Source organism: Nerophis ophidion, linkage group LG19 (genome assembly GCF_033978795.1).
Source record: "Nerophis ophidion isolate RoL-2023_Sa linkage group LG19, RoL_Noph_v1.0, whole genome shotgun sequence".
NCBI classification, from domain to species: domain Eukaryota; kingdom Metazoa; phylum Chordata; class Actinopteri; order Syngnathiformes; family Syngnathidae; genus Nerophis; species Nerophis ophidion.
This window is the reverse complement of record NC_084629.1, coordinates 11549919-11573531: the sequence shown is the minus strand read 5'-3', so window position 1 is coordinate 11573531 and position 23613 is coordinate 11549919. Positions and strand designations below refer to the sequence as shown.

The window sequence follows — 23613 nt, the reverse complement described above, 5'->3', positions numbered from 1 at the left end:
GTCTGTAAGAAAAATAGGGAAATTCTTCTAAAAACCTAAGCCTAACATAAAACCACCAGTTATCATTAATTGAATGGGGCAAAGAAAATGAAGCATTGTTTCTGTGTACTATTTAATGTCTTTGGTGTTTGCAAACATGTCTCCATTTGTGTCGTTTTACAAATTTCTTGATCTTTTTCTCACAGCACTCAATGACATCAAACAGCTTGGATCGATTCACACCATATTTGTGGTTGTAAACTGCATATTGTGATATCAATACACGAACCCTCAAAATGTAAATTTCACTCATTTATTAACAAAACTGTTCCACATTAATATAAGACTAATATATTAAAGGAAAATTTTTTGTTTATTTCACAACACCTCAGTCACCTTTATTAAGCACATCTAGCCTTTTAACTGTGGCTATGATAACAAATCAAGTTTAGTTGAGGGAAGTTCTTAACATTATAATATATTATTGACAAACACTCGCTTTTTTCCTTTCATACCTCATAATAACTGTTCGTAATTTACATGTAATCTAGCGCTGATCTCACAGTTTAGGTCTACCAGGTACCAAAAGGTTAGAAAACCAAACTTTAGCTAACGTCAGTTAACTTGTAGGGTTATTAATCTCTGCGGCTTTCCTGTCATATGACTAGAGAGAGCCGAATCTCCCATTGCAAAAAGCGGGATTTCCTTTTTGCATACTTTGCAGCAGGCTATATGTGGATTTGGGCCATGTTTTATCCAAAGTTTGTATTTGTCATTTTCCATCCAATGTTCATTAAAATGACAACGGCGACACATGACAATAACCTAATGTAAGGGCTCGTGCAAAGCCAACAGATCAAGCGTGTAGCTCTAATTTTTAAGGAGATGTATTTAATTTTTTTCCATTTAATAATTTGTCTATTGAGTCAGACTGCCAAGATATATGATGAACATTTCTAAGCATTTCCAAGAACTTCACCCAAAATTCAAGCATTTCTCAAACCTTGAAAACACAACATTAAAATCCAAGCATTTTCAAGTTTTTTAAGCACCCGTATGAACCATGTGTAAGGTCTTGTTTTTAACCTCACATGACTAAGCATGAGTCTCATTGGTTAAGAAAAAGGCAAGCGGTAACTCCATTTTGTAAGAAGAACCCCATCCGCCCCCACACCCCATTTGCAGACCCCTACTTTCCTCCCTCCCTCGACCCAGTTGCTCCCACACTCCGGCCACATTCCTCCCTCGCTCATGCTGCAAGGATGTCTCCCGGCGGCTAAAAGCATTGTGGGAAATCCCAGCAGCCCGTCCCTGCAGGCCTCTTGGGAGCCAAGCAGCAATATTCTACCCCCTTGCAATAGTGAAATAATCAAAGGAGACCCTAGTGTTTTTACTCAGCACCTTGTATTAAACCACAATGAGACCTCAAATATTAACGTTTTGAAAGCCGCCATCGGGATGACCCACACTGCACAGGCAGGGGGCATTATGACTCCCTTGTATCATTACTTATTTAGTTGAATTGTCAACCGATCCCACTACGCAGTGCAGCATGTTCTGTACAAAGTCATGTCAGACATCAATGCAGAGACAGTGGTTTATATTCAGCGGCACTTCCAATTGTCTTTGTGATGTCAGAAAAAAACTGAACTTCAAAAACTGAAATCTCTTTTGTCAAAAATTGAGCTCTTTGGTCTGGCGCTTATACACAGGCTCCAGGGACAAGTATTACTATGGCAACATCATTTTAAAGAGTCAATCTTGCAGAATAAGGTGAATCTACCAGTGTGATGCTGTCTGCTGCCCAACGCTATTCAACTGTTGGCTAAATCGGTCCTGGAAATGAAAGAATACCGGCCCCAGGTTCAGTTCAAGTCACGGGGGACAAACATTTTTGGAGCAGTGTAAACTAGGAATATAATGATAAACGCAAATAATGATAACCGCGGTTAAAACTATCGACGGTTAGTATTACCGTTTTAAATTGAAATTTAAAAAAATCCTTGATTGATAACAGCACTTTGATCAACTCACAGAGTGGCGGAAGATTTCTCATTTAAATGCAAACATGAAAACAAGAGACATTGTTTTTCCCCCATTAAGAAACAACATATTTCAATCTTCACTTATATAAACCAATTACTGTCTGAGCAACTAAGCTTCAATTATATTGAATTGTGCACATCAAACCTACAAGTTTTGCTCACTATCACAGCGTGATCGATACGAGACAGAAGTGTTTTTTCCAATATCATCCATCTGGGGCCACAAATACGCCCAGTTTCAAAATAAGATTTTAAGTCTATACAGGTTGTGTAGAACTATTGTAGAAATAACTAAGCAAACAATCTAAAGTAAGTTAGTCCAAGTTGGTTAAGTTTAGAACAAGGGAAATTAGAACGACAATAATTATAAAAAGACAAAGTGTGGCGTAACCTGTAATATACTGGCATACTTTTATTTTGAAGACCAAACTGTGGTTACAGGATGTGGCTGCGACAAACCAAATGTGATATATGGAACTGACATTAAATGATAGAAAAATAGAAGGACGCCACATTCCAATAGATTTCATTTGTTGAACACGTTTCATTCAAATAAATCCTAACGTGCTACAGTGCAAACCAATAATTAAGACAATAAAAAATGATTAATTAAAACTAATAAAATACTAAAACAAAAACGCACATCAGTAAAACATAAGAAACACAAAATAGTGCAAGATGCACTGCAAAATAATGAGTTTTCTCAAATTGTGTCTATTTTATTATAGTTATTACTTTTTGAGCACATTCAACAATACAGCAATAACGGATAACCGTAATATTTATTCAAATGTCATATTGTTACATCCCTAGTGTAGTGTAATATACGCAGATCCTTGCATTGACATGTTTACCTTGCGGGGAAACATAGAACACTGAGGTCCAAACTTGTGATTGACACCCCTTTAAATACTCGGGGTTTTTTTGGCAGTTACAATTTTTTTGTAATGTGATTTATTAAGGGTGTAATCAGAATATTGATAGATTGATTTATATTCCTTAGATTCAATTACATCAATTTGTGGTCGGCAAGTTTGCCTTACGGAAGATGGGTATCGATCCAACATTTTTAAAAAGGGAATCGTTTGATTTTAGCCAAACAAAAAAAAAGAAAACAATATATTCAAGAACGGCAGACCTTACATGAAGTTTAGCACGTTTAATGATTAGGATGTTAAACGGAATTCAAGTGTCTCTGCCCGTCTGTGCATCGTCATCAGTGGGCAAAACTAGAATGGCGGCAAGTTACGGTGGCCGAAAAGGTCACAACATTTGCAAACACGACAAGACAATATCATAAAGCAACTACACAAAGACTTTCAGCTGCAGCACAGTTGCAAAAGTCACAACAAACACAAACGACACAACACAATAATATAAAACCGTAACAGTTTTAAGCCACAAACAACACACGCAAGGGAAGTTAGAGCGGATCAAGTTAACGCAACACATAAACTTCCTTGAAACAACAACATGAAGCTACAACACACCAACTGGGACTCAAATAATTTCATCAGAAACAAATAAATACAAAAGATGGATCAAAGAGGTTATGGAAATTATAAAACAAGGGGGCCAAAATCATCAACAGAGAAAAGGGTGCGTATATACTGCTGCACACCTGTGTTGCTGTCCTTCAGCTTTATTTAGCAGGTAAATCTACTTTTAAAATGTTGGTTACTGTAGTTTTACTAAAATTGCTTGAATGTTGAAAATGTGAGCAGAAAAGGTTTGTTAATTCAACCGGAAATGTTATTTGTACTTTATTTAAATAAGATGTGAAAGCATTGGCCATTAATTGTTGTTTACTTGCTTGTTTGTATCTATTATTCATGTATATTTTCTTTTAAAAAAGAAATAACAATAATATCAGAAACTTCACCTGCAGTATGCGGTATATATTTCACAGTTACCTTGGTTGATTTGTTATTTGCTAAAACGTTACTGAATCGCTTTCAACACACTGAATTGTTTCGTAACGTATTGTTTAAAAAAAAAAAATACTGTCCCTGAATCGTATAGCAACTAAAAATTCTGACTCAAATTGTTGTTAAAACAAATTATTACACCCCTATGATTTATGTAACTGAAGTGTTGTTGTAGCTTGTTTACTTCAGGTGCAGTTAGTTGTCCTTTGTGGTGTTTTTCAAGGTTCCAATTAAGGTCCTCTCTTGTTCATCACTTTGTCGCTGGCCACTATTCAGCTGTTGGCCAGCGAGTTCAGTTGAAAAAAAATTTGTCAGAGAATCACATTATCACAACAGACATTGAGTGCTGTGATACAGATGCTTTTTTGACTAGGTTTTTTGCAGATAGTCCTTAAAAACAGCAAAACGCTCCTGTAATTGACAAAATAAACAGACCAAAATCAAATGTCTACCGCAGAGGAAGCTGGTTCTCCTGAAAAATTACAAAATAAGAGGTGTAACTGAAGGGAGAAGTCTAGTCTGGCTGGTCTTCAGCATTCAGGAAACGTGGCCCCTAAAACAATTTAGTTGAATATCCCGGCTATAGAGGCAACAACGGGAGGCTTCCTGGCCATCACCCATTATTATGTCCACTGTTGCTGTGTTTGTCAAACAACTTCCACAAGACTCGTGAACACAACTCCGTAATGCAGCACATGTGCAACCATCCTCTCACATCAGGAAAAAAAACCCCAATGCAACACTCTTGAGGGAATTTGAGCCAGACTGTGTCCCTGAATTACCCCAGTTTGCATGAGTGTGTCATTCCCGAGGAATTTTAAACACACAGCCTAAGACCTGCCCAATTAAATATACAGGCATAGATGAATATATGCGTGCACGCACACGCACGCACACACGCACGGACGGACACACGCACACACAAGGACACACATTAAATACCATGGCACTTACGAGTCGGTACTTATTTGTACCAATAACGTCAAAGCGGCACTGAAAACCTCACGGCTGCTTTACAGTTGCGACAGTTTGCCAACTTGTGCTCTTTTCTCTCCCAAGTGGGACCTCTCTACAACATGCCATCTCTGCTCTGCCATTAGCCACATGTTAAATGTGGTAAAGAACAAAGTGCAGCACTGGCAAAGCACAGCAGATAGATGTTTGTAACACTTCAATACAGGGAGGCAAATCACAGCATCTGCCAATCCACATAAAAATGCCAATTAGACTGTGACACGATTCCCCATTAACCACATTTAACTACACATCATAAAAATAAGTCCCAACCCTTCACACAATCATGTCAGGTGATGATTAAACAGATAAAACAACTTTATCGTGTTACTTGTAAAGTTAGCTTTGCTTACTCTAAACGTACTGTAAACCTTTATGCTCAATCGAGTAATCACACAACTCTACAGACTGTCCTGCATTTAAGTGTTTAAGAATTACGGCATAGTTAGCAAAAAACAAACAGGATCAAACATGCTGGTCTTAGAATTAAACAGTCCAGACTCGAGGTGCGGCGCCTTTTTGGTTGTCATAGTTTAGTAGCAACGGAATGAAACAACCAATGTGAGGCAACAATTAAACGGTTGTTTTGTGAGGTAAGTACCTCTGCATTTATACACTTCACAGTGTCGTTGTCACTTGTAACAGTAAGAGTGTAACCTCATTAGAGTGACGTGTTTCAAAAAGTCCTAACAAAATTAAAGGCCGAATCGTAGCTTTATCACGTATGATCAAGGAACAGCGCTACCACGTGGCGAAAAGAACAACAGAAGATAATATAAATCCCAACAACGCTTTAGAATTCAATCAGGCAGCAGACAATAAGAACACGGAATCCATCGATGCTTTCAACATGACATAACAGCTCAGCTTGGGGGAAACCCCCTTCCCCCACACCCACTTCTCCTGCCGGGGCAGGTGGACCGTCAGTCCATCTGCCACACAGCTGCCAATCACAGTAGAGAAACATCAAAACAGACTGAAATGTGTGCGTTCCGTCTGACACTTTCCCTGCGGATGCATAGACCCCCCCCCCCCAGCCCACACATACTCAGGAGAATATCCGTTTCCACCAAGCAGCACGGTTTGCTAAAGTGAACCCTAATCTGGTGAGATGCCAGTATTTTGATTATCATAAACGCTCTGATTAACCACCCGTTTTCCTGTGGTGCATGATCTACACGAGCAATAAACGGCCATGGTCTCTAATTAGCGCCGGGTCAAAAAACATTAGCATTAACAGATGTGGCTGTAGGCAACCACCTGTTGTAGCTTTTATTAAGCTACAAGATGGCAGTAGCTGCATTTGTAATTGCAAAAAAAAAAAGTGGAATGTACTGAACTGTACTACACATGGACTTCCACAATATAAAAAAGCCGCACCCACCAAATTTTAGAACAAAATAAATATCCATCCATCCATTTTCAACCGCTTGTCCCTCTTGTTTACATATATTAGCTGTCCCGGACTATAATCCGCAACTATATACCAGTACAAAAGATTTTGTAAATGTTTATTTACATATCCTAATTGTTTCCAAATGGTGCCTGTCACATGGCAGTAAAACGGTTGATCAAACAAAACAGAAGTCATCGTCATAGACCCATTAGCTGCGAAAGCTAGCTCTCTAATCAGCTAAACAGTTTCAGTAACTCCATGGTGACCTTATAGTCAATTTACAAAACTGAAACAATACAAAAACAATGCCATTGTAAGTTAATAATACTAACACAAACATGTGTAAACCTGTAGGCATTTTCGCTAATGCTAACAATGCTAGCTTGATTCAATTATGACAGCACAAGGTTTGCCTTAATCTGTTTGATTTTGGCGGTGTGCCACAGAAAAATATTAGCCGGCACACTAAACAAGTGTGACTTCGGTGTATCTGCACCTAGAGTCGCTTTTCGTCGAGGACGGGGAGCGACAGTATTAAAGAGTCTCCTAACAAGAGTACAGTTTAAAATAAAACCAGACATAAATGATAGATTTGTTGCCAGTTGTTTTTTAATTAAGAAATCGTGCTGAAAATTATTAGAGAAATATTTAAGAAAAAAAAGTAAAACTCTCAACAAAGTACATTGTACAATAAGTACCAACAATTGAAAAATGGAACAAAACGATACTATGTAGGACAAATCCATCCATCCATTTTCTACCGCTTATTCCCTTTCGGGGTCGCGGGGGGCACTGGCGCCTATCTCAGCTACAATCGGGCGGAAGGCAGGGTACACCCTGGACAAGTCGCCACCTCATCGCAGGGCCAACACAGATAGACAGACAACATTCACACTCACATTCACACATTAGGGCCAATTTAGTGTTGCCAATTAACCTATCCCCAGGTGCATGATATGTGTTAATATTATAATTAAGAATAACAGATTTGTTTTAAATGTATGTATACGTTTGTTTAACCTTTTTATAGAAAGTATGCATTTAGCCACGCCCCTAACTATGGTAACCCTGTAGCACGTACAAATATGCATGAAAACACTCCTGCAGACATCACACATGGGACGGTTTAGTGAGCATTAATTGTTTTAGTTATATGGTAAAACTTACAAACATTTCTTGGAGTGATGAATGAAGAATTATTTCGAGCAGAAACGAAACGAAACAAGAAGTATATTTTCAGCCTGCAACACCAGCAGTGAGCGAACTCGTCCAACACAAACAAAAACAGATATTTTTAGTGTCTGTCGGTGTTCTTTGAAAACTATTTGTTTAATCCAAAACATTTAGGTCGACAGCAAAAAAAATACCTCAATTAGCCACACCGCTTTATAAGTCGCAAGATTCAAAGCGTGGGAAAAAAGTAGCGGCGTATAGTCTGGAAAATACGGTAATAAACTGGTGATAGTTCCACCATAGTCAACAAAGAGGTTGATCAATTGCAGTCATTTATGAATGGTTAGTATCAAATGGGTGACTTTCACACAGAAAGCAAGGTAACAACATACATATGTATGAAATTGTATGTGTGTTAGTGTGTGCGGCCACGGGGGAGCGCATTGTTACCAATTTGCACTGCCTCCATCTCTGACGCACAACATGTGTTAATTTGACAGAATTGGTGGCCATTTTTGAGTGTGTGCAGGCTGGCATGCTAAAAATATCACTGAAGCATTAACAAGAAATGCCCCGTCGGGTTTTAAGTGCACACCCAATTGCGGCATCGTTACTGTTAAAGTTCAGTCCGTCAGAGAAGCCACTGGAAAACACTATGTGGTCAGGGTGTCAACGTTTTGGTGAGACGGCAAAAGAGAGCCATGGAAAACATAAGTTGTATTAACATATTTACGGGATTATTACTTCAGCCAAGGTTATATTTCTTTCAATTTCTCAGTCAGCACCACGCCAAAACAACTTTTCACGTCTTTTGAGGGGCAAAGACTGCGGAAGCTTTTTTCATCACACTTCCATGCATACATTACAACAATTAGTCTTTCTCGATGGAAAAAAAAGCCAAATGACAAAAGTCAACCATATGTAGGGTAAGCCTGACACCTCAAGTCATGTTCCATTTACTAATGTGAGTATCTGTGCTGAAGTGCATTACCTGGCCCCAAAAAATGGAAAATCACACCGCCTCCTTCCGCATTTTATTTTTGCCAACTCCCATCTCCTCAACACAGTATACATAACCAGAAAGACTGAAAATAAGCCACTAAATTAAAGCTCACGGTACAATTGGAAATGCACAAGCACACACAATGTCCTCCAGTCACAGTTATTATTGACAGCTGATTCCCTTATTCAACAGAAAAAAACAAGACAGACTCAAAATAATCTATGTCAAAGAAGGGATGGGCAATATGACCTAAAATCTATATTGCGATGCAGTATATATTGCAGCCTCTTGTGATAACAATACATATCACAATATATTATTTTGGCATATAAATAATGATACAACCATTTCAAAACTGGTTACTCATTTGGCCGCTGTAAAATCGGGTGGCATATCAAGTAATTTCCGGTTTTATTATTTTGTCAAAGCTACTATTAATATACTTGCTAATTTACTGTTAATATCTGGTACTTTCTGTTGTAACATAGTTCTATCCATCCATTTTCTACCGCTTATTCCCTTTCAGGGTCGCGGGGGGCGCTGGCGCCTATCTCAGCTACAATCGGGCGGAAGGCGGGGTACACCCTGGACAAGTCGCCAACTCATCGCAGGGCCAACACAGATAGACAGACAACGTTCACACTCACATTCACACACTAGGGCCAATTTAGTGTTGCCAATCAACCTATCCCCAGGTGCATGTCTTTGGAAGTGGGAGGAAGCCGGAGTACCCGGAGGGAACCCACGCATTCACGGGGAGAACATGCAAACTCCACACAGAAAGGTCCCGAGCCCGGATTTGAACCCAGGACTGCAGGACCTTCGTATTGTGAGGCAGACGCACTAACCCCTCTCCCACCGTGAAGCCCAACATAGTTCTATCTTCTGATAAAATGTAATAAGCACTTATTTTTTGTTTGGACACTTTACATTAGTTTAAAGCCATACTACAAATATGGGTATCGATCCAATAACAAGTAGTAACAAGGGCGGTGTTGCTTGGATTTTACTCACGACACGTCCACCTCACGTCCCGCCCATTAAATATGTGTGGTGGTCAAGCTAGCTCTGTTCTCAATAGGTACTTAGCGCCATTTTGCCTTTCTCAATGAAAAAATGTCCTATAATTCTCTTGTTTACCGCTGTACGAATCGTTCACGTTCAAAAAAGGATAAACGTTTTTTCAGAGTTCCTCGAGGGGTATTCAAAAAGGGTGGAAGAGTGCAAGATTTTACAGAACGACGACGAGAAAAGCATGCAGCTCACACTCCAGTCCAAGGGAGCAGAGTCGAAGAATGCATGAGTTTGCAGTGATCACTTCGTTAAAGGCTTGTTTGATATACTGTAATTTTAACGTTTATTATTTCCTATTTAAGTATTATCTTGATATTTTTAGTTTTTCTTAAGCACATTTTTGTTACGAGTGTTTCAAAAACCAACACCTCGGTTAGTCTAAATAAAAGAAAGGAAATGTAAGCAAAACCTAAAAGAGTTAAGCTTTTACCAAATCCAACAATCATAAATGAATCTTTCAGCCCATACACAATGTTGACATTTATAGTTATATTTTGATAAATACCGGAAAAACACAGAGCAAAAACGATGCATATCAATCTGGGAGAATCTTGATACAAATGTCCTTGACCCAGCCGCACACAAAGAAGTTGTAGACCTCTATACTTTACCAAGTTGTCCTCTGTTTTATAGTGTCGGTACAATAGATCGATATGTCTGGGAACGCGACCAACGTACAATATTCGATATCACTCAACAAATATTTTTATTTTCAATAAGGTATAGGGATTTATTCCATTGCAAAATTAGATTCTTTGCTTGTATCTGCTTTTTGCAGGAAGATTTAAGCTTGTTTTGTACTGCGATAGTTTGCACGCTGCTTGCTGTACAACAGCCATCATGGATTGGTTTTCACTTCCGGAAAGAAGTCAGATGACAATATACAAGCAATTGGTTGTACCAATGCTGATACTTATATTTCAAATGTTCAAGATCATTGAATGATTTAATTTCTAATCACAATGATATTCAGACAAAAACACAGGACGGCGATGTACCAATATTGATAGATATTTTTTATTATCAGAAAATCTTTTGTTGTTGTTGTTATTATTGTTTACAAACTAGGGAAATAAGTCTCTGGATACAGGAGGGCTTTAAAGGCAAATGATTTAAATCAGAGCCAATAGTAGGGAAGAATTTGAATATTCTATCGATCCACTGCATTCTATCTGTCCACTCTAGCATCGACCATTTACAGATCACTTACTTGGTATTGTTACTGTCAATATTTGTATTAATCTGCCCACCTTTGTTTCAAAGGCTTTAAAGAGCAATTAGATGGTAACATACAGTGTCCTTCTACGGTGAGTAGTGTAGCATGTTTAGCTATTCCTCGTTGTCTGGGGAAGACACTTGTAAGAATATGAATTTATTTGTCGCAAGGGAGGCAAGGATTGCTGCTTTAAGAAGGGATTTCAGTGGGACATTAGCCACCAGCGAGGACGCTACATTGCGTTGAGGAAAAGATTGTTTGCTTGTTACTGTAAAATTTGCGAGACACAGCTAAAATGGGCCGTCAACATGTATTGTGATATAACAATAGTATTAAAAGTAATGGTCAGCCAGATTTATATAATCTATATCATATATTGTCTATATCGTGCAACCCAAAGTCAAAGCTAATTGTTGGCTTTCTCATGCATAACTAAAGAGAAGCACGCCTTCTCTCGCCATTTATTGATAATAGCTGCACACCTTGCACAATGGAAATCACAGGAAAGACTTCAAATAATCCCCAAAGTCAAGGCTCACGGGCTGATGCATGAGCATGCGAGTTAGATACAAGCAACAGTTTGATTTGTTGCCCATTTTACAATGGTTCCATTTAAAAGCTCAAAATCCAAAAAATAAACACCTTTAGGGCTACAACAATTAGTTGACTAATTTGATTAAAAAAGGGCTTCGATTTAAATTCTGTTGGACCGCGAGCGGCCTCTAGGCAGCCACTAAACCGCTACAATAAGTTTTTTAATTGCAGAAGTACAGAATCCTGCAGCTATTGCGGACACATGCCCTGGTGGAAACGCAAGCCTGATGAGGACCATACTGTAGCAAACTGAACTGGAACGCTTGGTGGCTCAAGTATAGATGCTATTAACATTGGTGAAAGGTACAAAGTGAAATTCATCATTTTAGCATTGCAATGAATGAGATGTGAGCCCCCCTGTAACGCACTCCACTAGCATAATACATGTCTGTGTGTGTTTTTTTAAGTAAAAAAACTCACAGACGCACACACAAACAAATGCAAGGGAAACATGACAGGACCAGATACAAAGAACAGAAAATAAATCCATGGTTGCCTTCCTTTAATATCATTTTTATTACTCCCGCGTGTCCTTCACCACCCCTGCGGTTTTCCGTTAACATGGGATTAGATAGCAGATAAATAAACGAAGAGGGTTTTCAGGAAGAGCAGCTTGACCGTATTTCGTCCTGCCGCGTGTGTCCAAATCTGAGAGAAAAAGACCAAACAAGCTGATAGATCGAGTGGTACAAAGTAAACTATGGAGGTCCCTTTTCCTCTAGAATAATTATCAACCTTGCACTACTCAAGGGGCTCCCAGATAGCAATTAATGCGTCTTCACACATTAATGTCAAAGAAGTGGCTGGCCCAATAAGTAGACGCATAGTCTCCCATCTTGTTGCTGCTGTATGGAAGAGGCGCTCGCTGCCATGCAAAGATAACGTCACCCAAGCTCGACAAAAGCAAAATAAAGAGATAGCGGTTGACTGGAATTCAAATGTATTTTAGGAATACCAGGAGTTCAGAAGTCGCACATTTGGGACTATTAGGACAATTGTTCCAGCCAAATTATTGCCACAAGTCTTACAAGAATCAACATGCTCGGACGAGACAAAACTCTGTTGTATATTTGTGTGTACACTTCAAAGAAAATTTAATTGAATAGCAACCCAAAAGGTAAAAATAACAACACATTGAATCCTTGTCCCTACATTTTTGCACTTTCACTAGGGTTAATATTATAAACCAATACAAACGGTAATGATTACCATATGTTTCGGATTATAAATCGCTCCGGAGTATACGTCCCACCAGACAAAAATGCATAATAAAGAAGGAAAAAAACATATTCGTCGCACTGGAGTATAAGTCGCCTTTTTGGGGGAAATAAATCCAACACCAAGAATAGACATTTGAAAGGCAATTCAAAATAAATAAAGAATAGTGAACAACAGGCTGAATAAGTGTACGTTATATGACGCATAAATAACCAACTGAGAACGTGCCTGGTATGTTAATGTAACATATTATGGTAAGAGTCATTCAAATAACTATAACATATAGAACATGCTTTACGTTTAACAAAAAATCTGTCACTCTTAATCGATAAATCCGATGAAATCTTCTTCCTCGATGTCGCTTCTAAACAACTCTGCCAATTCAAAAGGTATGCGCCGCTTCCTCTTGTCGTTTTCTGCTGCATATTTCACTACGTCCAGCTTGAAATCTGCAGAATATCATTTCATCGCCAACGATGAAATGATCCATTTTAATAGCTAAGGCAGTAGCATATAGCATATAGCAGTTAGCATTCCATGACCCACAATCCACTTCTGCCATGACCCTCCCCCGCCAAATTCTTATTGGTTGACGTGTGTGTGACGATTGCTGACATTTTCTTTGCCTCTTCCGCGAATTAGATTAATAATATTATTTGATATCGTGTAATCTGCAGTACATGATTTCCTTTTCAGTCCAATTTTTGTTCAGCCCTTCTCAGTTTTTATAAGTTACCGCCAACGATGAAATGATCCATTTTTAATAGCTACGGCAGTAGCATATAGCATATAGCAGTTAGCATTCCATGACCCACAATGCACTTCTGCCATGACCCTCCCCAGCCGATTTCTTATTGGTTGACATGTATGTGACGATTGCTGACGTGTGTGTGACGATTGCTGACATTTTCTTCGTCTCTTCCACGAATGAGATAAATAATATTATTTGATATTTTACGGTAATGTGTTAATATTTTCACACATAAGTCATGGCAGAAGTCGCACCCCCGGCCAATCTATGAAAAAATCTGCGAATTATAGACAGAAAAATACGGTACACACTCTAGCCGTGTCCCGCAAAATTGAGAGTAAAAAGCTGTAACAATCTCGTCATCAATGCAATGCAGTGTCATCAATGCAATGCAGTGTCATCCTGACAGCGGCGGCGAACTCGCACGGCGAAAGAATCTCCATACACAGAACCGCTTTTAATGGTGCGTTCCAATTCTACTGGGATGTCACAATTTCCTTATTCTTAGTCGGAAGTCAGCATTTCCAAGTTCCTAGTCTGAAATTTCAAGTGGAAAATCACCCCAAGGTTGGCTTTCCTACTGCTTCTCAACACCCCTGAGTTGGCTTCAAAGATGGCTTTTCTGGTTATAAACAATCATAGAAGCGTCAGTGATATCTGCTATTTGCAATTCTAACTAGTTTTTGTTGCACTAACTAAACAGCTCTGATACATTTCTATATTATTTAAAAGAATATATACATATATATACATATATACATAGCCCGTCCCCCAGCCAAATTGTTTTAACCCAATGTGGCCGCGAGTCAAAAAGTTTGGTGATCCCTGATGTAGACGCAAGCGCTGAGTTCGTCTGCATAAAGCCAAATATGTTTTTAAGTAAATTATTGCATATTGTTCTGTGAAAAATCGCAATTAGGTTTTTCTCAAAATCATGCAGCCCTACTTCCAAGTGTAAAAAGAGTTTTGAGTACTTTAGGGTGGAAGTGTTTGCATCAATTTGTCATTTTAAAGGGTGGTTAGCTTATTTGTATACTAAAGCTAGTTAGTCAGTGTTAGTTAAAGCAGTTGTGTGTTTACGTTGCATTAGTTTGAGCGAGGAACACATTATTTTGCACTTCCACTACTTTCAACGAGGAATGTGAACAAATCCGAGTTTACGAACATCCCAGGCGGGATTTCAGTCAACCTTAAAGCATTATATGTAACAGAAACATAAAATATCCAAAGGATAGAGCAGCAGAGTTGCCTTACCTCATAAGCCCCCCCTGCCCTTTGAGCAGGGCCTCATATGGAGGGACCAGGCCTCCCTCAGGTCCCCTGCGCGCTGATGTGTACTCGCCACCGGAGCCCTTGCAGTCAGCCCCCCTCCTCCTTGGAGGGTGCGTGTGTGTGTGCGTGTGTGTATGTCTGTGTGTGTGCGTGTGTGCAGGAAGCTGGCCCACTCGCGACACCCTACAGCCACAAGTCATTCACACCTGCAACACACACGGAGAGAGAGAACTTTGCTCACGGGGTGACAAGCAAACAAGCCCAAAACGGCGAAAAAAAGCACTCAGTCAGTCATGTTGACATGACAACATGGAGCAAACATACAAGCAGTGCAAAGTTGAGGTCACTGACTGCGTTTGCGAGCTCCTTTTGGAAGCCAGATTCCAACTTCCAAGGGATGCGCACATAAATGTTGCGCTGTCCTCTTTACAATACATATACAGTATGCAATATACAGGCAATAAGACTGACATAATGAAACGGCAGCAGCGTACAAGTGGTAAATAGGCAGAACCTGTGTGCATCACATAAACCATGCAAGCTGACAGCGGTGTTGCTTAGCAATTGAGAGGAGCTGTAGTCCTCTAATAAGAAAGTGTGCCTTGTATGCATGGAGACCAAGCCTGGATGTCACACTAAAGAGTCTGTATTTGCTTTCATAGGACTCAATCCAACACACATTCATGTCATTTAACAGCAATTACTTCCATGCGTTGAAATGCAATATAACATGTTAACCGGTGGAAACTGTGGTTGACATATTGCGTATTATGTGGTAAATCGATTGAACCATGCTGTGTATGTAAAATTTGATGCAAATTTTCAGTATTAAAAATAGGTTTTTATTCTACCATTCCTGCAACACTAGATTGGCCCTAGTGAAATAATGTGAGTGTAAATGTTGCCTATCTGTGTTGGCCCTGCAATGAGGTGGCGACATGTACCCCGCCTTCTGCCTTTGTGCAGCTGGTAAAGGCTCCAGCAGCCCCCCGTGACCCCATAAGGGACAAGCGGTAGAAATGGATGGCCTTCCTTGTGGTGTATATGACATGTGATGGTGGTTCTTTGGTGAAATTGTTGCATTGATTAGGTTTTACAGACTGTTTTCAAGCCTCCTTCTGAACATCTCAGCATGTGGCGATTTGTGGCCGGTCTTATTTACGTTCCTCCACTTCGACAGCGTCTTCTCCCCGCCATTTTTGTTGTAGTTTTTAGCGCTTCCATTGCAAAGTTAGTAATGGATTAAGTTTGAACTACAAACCCCGTTTCCATATGAGTTGGTAAATTGTGTTAGATGTAAATATAAACGGAATACAATGATTTGCAAATCATTTTCAACCCATATTCAGTTGAATATGCTACAAAGACAACATATTTGAAGTTAAAACGTATAAACATTTTTTGTTTTGCAAATAATCATTAACTTTAGAATTTGATGCCAGCAACACGTGACAAAGAGGTTGGGAAAGGTGCCAATAAAGACTGATAAAGCTGAGGAATGCTCATCAAACACTTATTTGGAACATCCCACAGTTGTGCAGGCTAATTGGGAACAGGTGGGTGCCATGATTGCTAAGTAATTCACAAACAAGGATGGGGCGAGGGTCACCAATTTGTAAGCAAATTGTCGAACTCTTTTAGAACATTTCTCAACGAGCTATTGCAAGGAATTTAAGGATTTTACCATCTACGGTCCAGAAAATCATCAAAAGGTTCAGAGAATCTGGAGAAATCACTGCACGTAAGTGAAGATATTACGGACCTTTGATCCATCAGGCGGTACTGCATCAAAAACCGACATCGGTGTGTAAAGGATATCACCACATGGGCTCAGGAACACGTCGTAAAACCACTGTCAGTAACTACAGTTGGTCGCTACATCTGTAAGTGCAAGTTAAAACTCTACAATGCAAAACGAAAGCCATTTATCAACAACACCAAGGAACGCCGCCGGCTTCGCTGGGCCAGAGCTCATCTAAGATGGACTGATACAAAGTGGTAAAGTGTTCTGTGGTCTGACGAGTCCACATTTCAAATTATATTTGGAAACTGTGGACGTGGTGTCCTGCGGAACAAAGAGGAAAATAACCATCCGGATTGTTATAGGCGCAAAGTTCAAAAGCCAGCATCTGTGATGGTATGGGGGTGTATTAGTGCCCAAGGCATGGGTAACTTACACATCTGTGAAGGCACCATTAATGCTGAAAGGTACATACGGGTTTTGGAGCAACATATGTTGTCATCCAAGCAACGTTATCATGGATGCACCTGCGTATTTCAGCAAAACAATGCCAAGCCACGTGCTACAACAGCGTGGCTTCGTAGTAAAAGAGTATGGGTACTTTCCGGGCCCGCATGCAGTCCAGACATATCTCCCATCGAAAGTTTGTGGCGCATTATGAAGCGTAAAATATGACAGCGGAGACCCCAGACTGTTGAACGACTAAAGCTCTACATAAAACAAGAATGGGAAAGAATTCCACTTTCAAAGCTTCAACAATTAGTTTCCTCAGTTCCCAAACATTTATTGAGTGTTGTTAAAAGAAAATGTGATGTAATATAGTGGTAAACATGCCCTTTCCCAACTACTTTGTCACGTGTTACAGCCATGAAATTCTAAGTTAATTATTATTTGCAGAAAAAAATAAAAGTTTATGAGTTTGAACATCAAATATCTTGTCTTTGTAGTGCATTCAATTGAATATGGGTTGAAAAGGATTTGCAAATCATTGTATTCCGTTTATATTTACATCCAACACAACTTCCTAACTCATATGGAAACGGGGTTTGTATACGCCACTTTTTTAAAGAAATGACAACAGCAGGGGATGCATGGGCAACTCAGTCTGCCCCACAACAAGAGGATAGTGGGGAAAAAAGTAGCTTATCAAAAAACAGGGCAGACTACATAGAGGACTCACGCAAAGCATTTTGAGTAAATTATACCTTTAATGGAGAATCTGCTGACATCACACTTGGGAAAATATGTCAACAAATTTGAAATGGAATTTCAAATTTTTGGGGACATATGCAGATCCCAAATATGCAACAGCAGATATCATACCAATAGGTAAGGAAAGTTAGTTTTGCATACTAGGGCCCCTTTAATAAGCCTTAAAGTGTCAAAGCTGTTATTTCTCAATGCAAGACCTCACGGGGCTTCAGTTCAGTGAGCAGGAATAAATCTCAGTGGGTTTTTGATTTGTCTTTTAGTTTTTAAAGCTATTTCGTGTCTCGCACTACACAAAAAGGAGTCGCCATAATGTACCAGTAGAGTGGAAAAACAAGTTGCCTCTATATTGAAGCTATTATCATATATATCTGATGTATGATCTGGGGTCCCCTCCAAGGTTTCCCATTGTCATCCCTTTGCGTTGAGTCTTTTCTTACCTTATTGTAGGATCTGAGCATAGGATGTCGTTGTGGCTTGTGCAGCCTTTTGAGACACTTGTGATTTAGGGCTATATAAATAAACTTTGATTGATTGATTGATATGACACCAAAAGTTACAAAGTTTGCGAGTAAATTAGATTAAATATTATTAATCTCACAGACATTTCCCAAGCCATTTTGAAAGATAATGAGCCAGCCAGACATGTCATTGCATGACGTAGAGGTAGAAACCCCAGATTCCTTCATCACCAACAACACTGCAAATCATACAGACTTTGTGAGAGCCAACAACGATTACCTTGGAAACAATTACGATCCATGAAATTATATTGTTGATCCTGACTATAAGGAGAATGAGCTACAAGTTTTGAAAGCTCTGCTAAACAGATCCAGCATTAGTGAAACACTAAGCATCATGTAGTAGTATTGATAAGTGCTTAACAAGAAGTATAAACTACAAACATAAAACAACAGCTTACTGTATAATGTCAGCTCTTACTTCGATGACGACTGACAGGATGTCCATAGCTTCCCATTTAGATGAACAATTAATCCTAATGCACACAAAGTGTTAACAAGGAAAATACTTTTTCTTCCGTTGTGTGTGTTTGTCTCCACCTCCGGGTATAAAATGAATGTCAGAGATGGACAACTTCTAGATTTAGGGATAAATCCTTCTAACATCCAGATGAGAGGCATGACTTACAATCTAGAATAACATTGACGAGCCGAGACGCAATGATGCGGGAACATCAGGACATTGCGGCCAGCTCATAGTAAAGCAGCAGAGGGCTGGCTACTTAGCTGTGTTTTCAATCCGCCGCAAAAAATAATTTGTCTGTGTTAGCACTTATAATAACATCCCTAATATTTGGTTAATATTCAGGCCACAATATGTATATAGAGTATTGCGTTGCGGGATTTGGATGGTTATTTATAGGGTTTTGTGGGCGGAATACAGGGTTTTGTGGGCGGAATACAGAGTCCCCATTGATGGACTATTTATTTATTTGTTCACTGCATTAAAAAAAAGAAAAACTTATGTGTTGATGTCTTATATAGGGATTGTGAATGATAGACAGCACATTGCTCAGTAAACTTTGTGTATTTCCAGTATGACTGATCTGATACTGTGGTAATAGTGCCGAAGTGTTACTCCAATGACGTCAATCTACGAAAATTACCGGACCATTCAAAATGGCTGACTGGATTTTGGCCGTTTTGTAATGTTTAGACAGTATTTTCACATACTTTGCGGATTGTTAATACAATTGGATATGGTTTAATGGATACAATGAAACCCAATCAGGCATATAAAGTCAACTTTTTTTTCCACTCTAATGGTACTTTGTGTTAAATAGGGCGTTAGCTGCCAGCCAGCTCTCTAGCAACGAGATAGCTGCTTTTTGCCTTTGGGTGTTTTGATGATTTCACGGTGGTGAACTTCTTATTTGTGACTATTAATGTTCCGAAAACATTAGTCCATCTGCGACTGTGCAACATTATTTCACACCCGCAATTTGTTTTGTTGAAGAAGTGTTGTTCTGACAACGGTCAACCGCTTTTTACCCTCATACAGCTGTTAAGTATGTGAAAATATTATTCAAAACACTGCGTCTACGTTTATTAAAGTTTTTATAATGTGAAAAAAGTGTGTCCACACTTCAAAAACAGATTATTCAGCATGTTTAGTCGTGATTTACACGGAGTGAAGTCAAAGTTAGCGTGTTTAGCTGTGGGTGACAAGGGATTCGTTGTGTATGTTTTCTTGACAAACAACAAAATGCATTCTTAAAATTATACATAGCTGTGCTTGTAAGGCAGCAAAATTAAATTGGAGAGCAATTTGTCTGAAAAAGTGTGCTGTTACTAAATGAAACTGTATATTGTAATATGACAGTTAGCATTAGCATGTTTAGCTGCAGGTGACGAAAGAATTCATGCTTCTTAATAGCAAATCAAAAGGTCACATCCACACTTTGGAAATGTAAATTGCATTTCTCTTGTGTGCTTCGTAAGGCAGCAAAATCACATAGGGAAACGTTTGTTAGAAAAATAGGTAACTGTGGATGTTATTATTATTAGGACGCAAAAGTTAGCATTAGAATCTGTGGGTGACACCAGAGTCCATAATTGCGACAAAATATGTTCTTAATAGAAAACAATAGCTCAAAAGGCCACATGAATACAATATAAATGGTTCCAATACTAGAAGAAACTGTGTATAAAGTATTATGAAGTAAAGGCTGGGATCAGAATGTTTAACTGTGGGTGACAAGAGTCCATATTTGCTTTCACCAACAAAATACCTTCTTAAAAACAATATTAATAGCTCAAAAGGTCACATCCACACCTTGGCAATGTGGATTTATTTGTCTGTTTTGTGAGGCACTTTGTTTTACTGTACAAATAATTGTGTGCTATTACAGGTACCTGTGTACATTAGGTGAAAGTTAGCATTAGAAGTGACAACCAAGTCCATATTTGTTTTCTTAACGGCGTGGCGAGGTTGGGAGAGTGGCCGTGCCTGCAACCTGAGGGTTTCCGGTTCAATCCCCATCTACTACCAACCTCGTCACGTCCGTTGTGTCCTTGAGCAAGACACTTCACCCTTCCTCCTGATGGGTCGCGGTTAGGGCCTTGCATGGCAGATCCCGCCATCAGCGTGTGAATTGGTGAATGTGGAAATAGTGTCAAAGCGCTTTGAGTACCTTGAAGGTAGAAAAGCGCTAAACAAGTATAACCCATTTACCATTTACATATTCAACAAAATACATTCTTAACAACAAACAATGGTTACTTGTGTGTCCTTTGGAAGGGAACAAACTGAAAAAGGCAACAATTTGTTGTCCAAATAAGTTTGGTAACACCATAAAAAAACAGTGGATTGTTAATTTAAAGTTAGCATTAGCATGTTTAGCTGTGGGTGACAAAAAGCCATACATTACTACCTAGTATCAAATAATAGCGCAGAAGAATCGCATTCAAATAACGTTGGGCAATATGGACGAAAAAGTATATCTCAATATCCATCCATCCATCCATTTCCTACTGCTTATTCCCTTTTGGGGTCGCGGGGGGCGCTGGCGCCTATCTCAGCTACAATCGGGCGAAACTTAAACTCGATATTCGATATATATTTTGATATATATTTCGGTGAAAGTATACATATAAAGATATTTGTTTTTGAGCAATATTCAGTGAAATTGAAGTGAATGACAACTGTACTGCAAACAGTCAGTGGCACTTTTATTAACCTAGTTAGTCAAAATCGGTGTTAACAGCACAGAAAAGAAACTAGTACAGATTTACATAACATACATAAAATAAAAAAATATTATTTATACATAAAATAAATAACATAGCTGTGCAAATAATACAAGATGTATAAAACTCTGATAAAAAAAAATACATTTGCAGGCAGGCACTTTGTGATTTCCCTTTCTGGTTCAATGACCCGCCCTATCTTGCCTCTGATTGGCCTGTCCCTAACCAATCGTGACTCATCATAGTAAACAGCCAACCAATCATGGATGTTCTTATACGTGCAAGCACGTCTTGGAAGGAGGGAAGAGAGGGGTTTAGTAGACCATGGAGGGGAAGCTGGGAGACCAAGGAACACAACAAATAAGCAACTTTTGGTCATTTTAATGTGAAAAAAATTATATCGATATTACGATATTTTCTTAGTTCATATCTTGTTTAAAAATATATTGATATATCTTACAAACTCGATATATCGCCCAGCCCTACATTCAAACCTTATGATTTTTTTATTATATCATCTTTGTATGCTTTACAAAGCAACACAATGACATGTAAAACATTTTGATACAATAAAACTTGTGCTAACACTAGGGATGAGAATTGAAAACCGGTTCTTATTTAGAACCAGTTCCTAGTGTCTAGATTCCTGGGAATTATTTTCCAATTTTGTAAACGATTCCCTTATTGACGGCTGTGGACGTGTGGCGTCACCAAACAAAAGCTGGAGTTATTCACAAGAAAGGATGACAACAGGGCAGCTTGCAATACTTGCAAAGTGGATATGTCATCAAAGAGAGGAAATACTAACAGAAACACTAGCATACACAGAATGTGAAAGCTTAGGATGAATGACGTGTTTTCTATCCTGCCCGAGCTGGAAGTGAATCTCAACCAGCAGCAGCGGCGGCGATGTACAAACCCTGTTTCCAGATGAGTTGGGAAATTGTGTTAGATGTAAATATAAACAGAATACAATGATTTGCAAATCATGTTCAACCCATATTCAGTTAAATATGCTACAAAGACAACATATTTGATGTTCAAACTGATAAACTTTTTTTTTTTTTGCAAATAATCATTAACTTTAGAATTTGACGCCAACAACACGTGACAAAGAAGTTGGGAAAGGTGGCAATAAATATTGCTAAAGTTAGGGAATGCTCATCAAACACTTATTTGGAACATCCCACAGGTGTGCAGGCTAATTGGGAACAGGTGGGTGCCATGATTGGGTATAAAAACAGCTTCCCAAAAAATGCTAAGTCTTTCACAAGAAAGGATGGGGCGAGGTACACTCCTTGGTCCACAACTGCGTGAGCAAATAGTCAAACAGTTTAAGAACAACGTTTCTCAAAGTGCAATTTAAGAAATTTAGGGATTTCAACATCTACAGTCCATAATATCATCAAAAGGTTGATAGAATCTGGAGAAATCAGTCCACATAAGCGGCATGGCCGGAAACCAATATTGAATGACCGTGACCTTCGATCCCTCAGACGGCACTGTATCAAAAACCGGGATCAATCTCTAAAGGATATCACCACATGGGCTAAGGAACACTTCAGAAAACCACTGTCACTAAATACAGTTGGTGGCTACATCTGTAAGTGCAAGTTAAAGCTCTACTATGCAAAGCCATTTATCAACAACATCCAGAAACGCCGCCGGCTTCTCTGGGCTCGAGATCATCTAACATGGACTGATGCAAAGTGGAAAAGTGTTCTGTGGTCTGACGAGTCCACATTTCAAATTATTTTTGAAAATATTCGACATCGTGTCATCCGGACCAAAGGGGAAGCAAACCATCCAGACTGTTATTGATGCAAAGTTCAAAAGCCAGCATCTGTGATGGTATGGGGGTGCATTAGTGCTCAAGGCATGGGTGACTTACACATCTGTGAAGGCACCATTAATGTTGAAAGGTGCATACAGGTTTTGGAACAACATATGCTGCGATCTAAGCGCCGTCTTTTTCATGGACGCCCCTGCTTATTTCAGCAAGACAATGCCAAGCCACATTCAGCACGTGTTACAACAGCATGGCTAAGTAAAAAAAAGAGTGCGGGTACTTTCCTGGCCCGCCTGCAGTCCAGACCTGTCTCTCATCGAAAATGTGTGGTGCATTATAAAGCGTACTATACGACAGCGGAGATCCTGGACTGTTGAACGAATGATGCTTTACAAAACACAAAAATGGGAAAAAAGTCCACTTTCAAAGCTTCAACAATTAGTTTCCTCAGTTCCCAAACATTTATAGAGTGTTGTTCAAAGAAAAGGTGATGTAACACAG

General features: G+C 39.2%; 1 protein-coding gene across 3 annotated transcripts in view; it reads right to left on the bottom strand.

Moving 5' to 3' along the window:
* bcl9 (BCL9 transcription coactivator) overlaps positions 1-23613 on the bottom strand; it is a 97995-nt gene that overhangs the window by 62239 nt on the left and 12143 nt on the right. For 2 of the 3 annotated variants that reach the window (XM_061879152.1, XM_061879155.1), the window contains exon 2: positions 14646-14869. The exons of the other annotated variant lie outside the window; for it this stretch is intronic. The gene's annotated coding sequence lies outside the window, so the exon portion shown is untranslated. The remainder of the gene's footprint in view (positions 1-14645; positions 14870-23613) is intronic. 3 annotated transcript variants of the gene reach the window in all.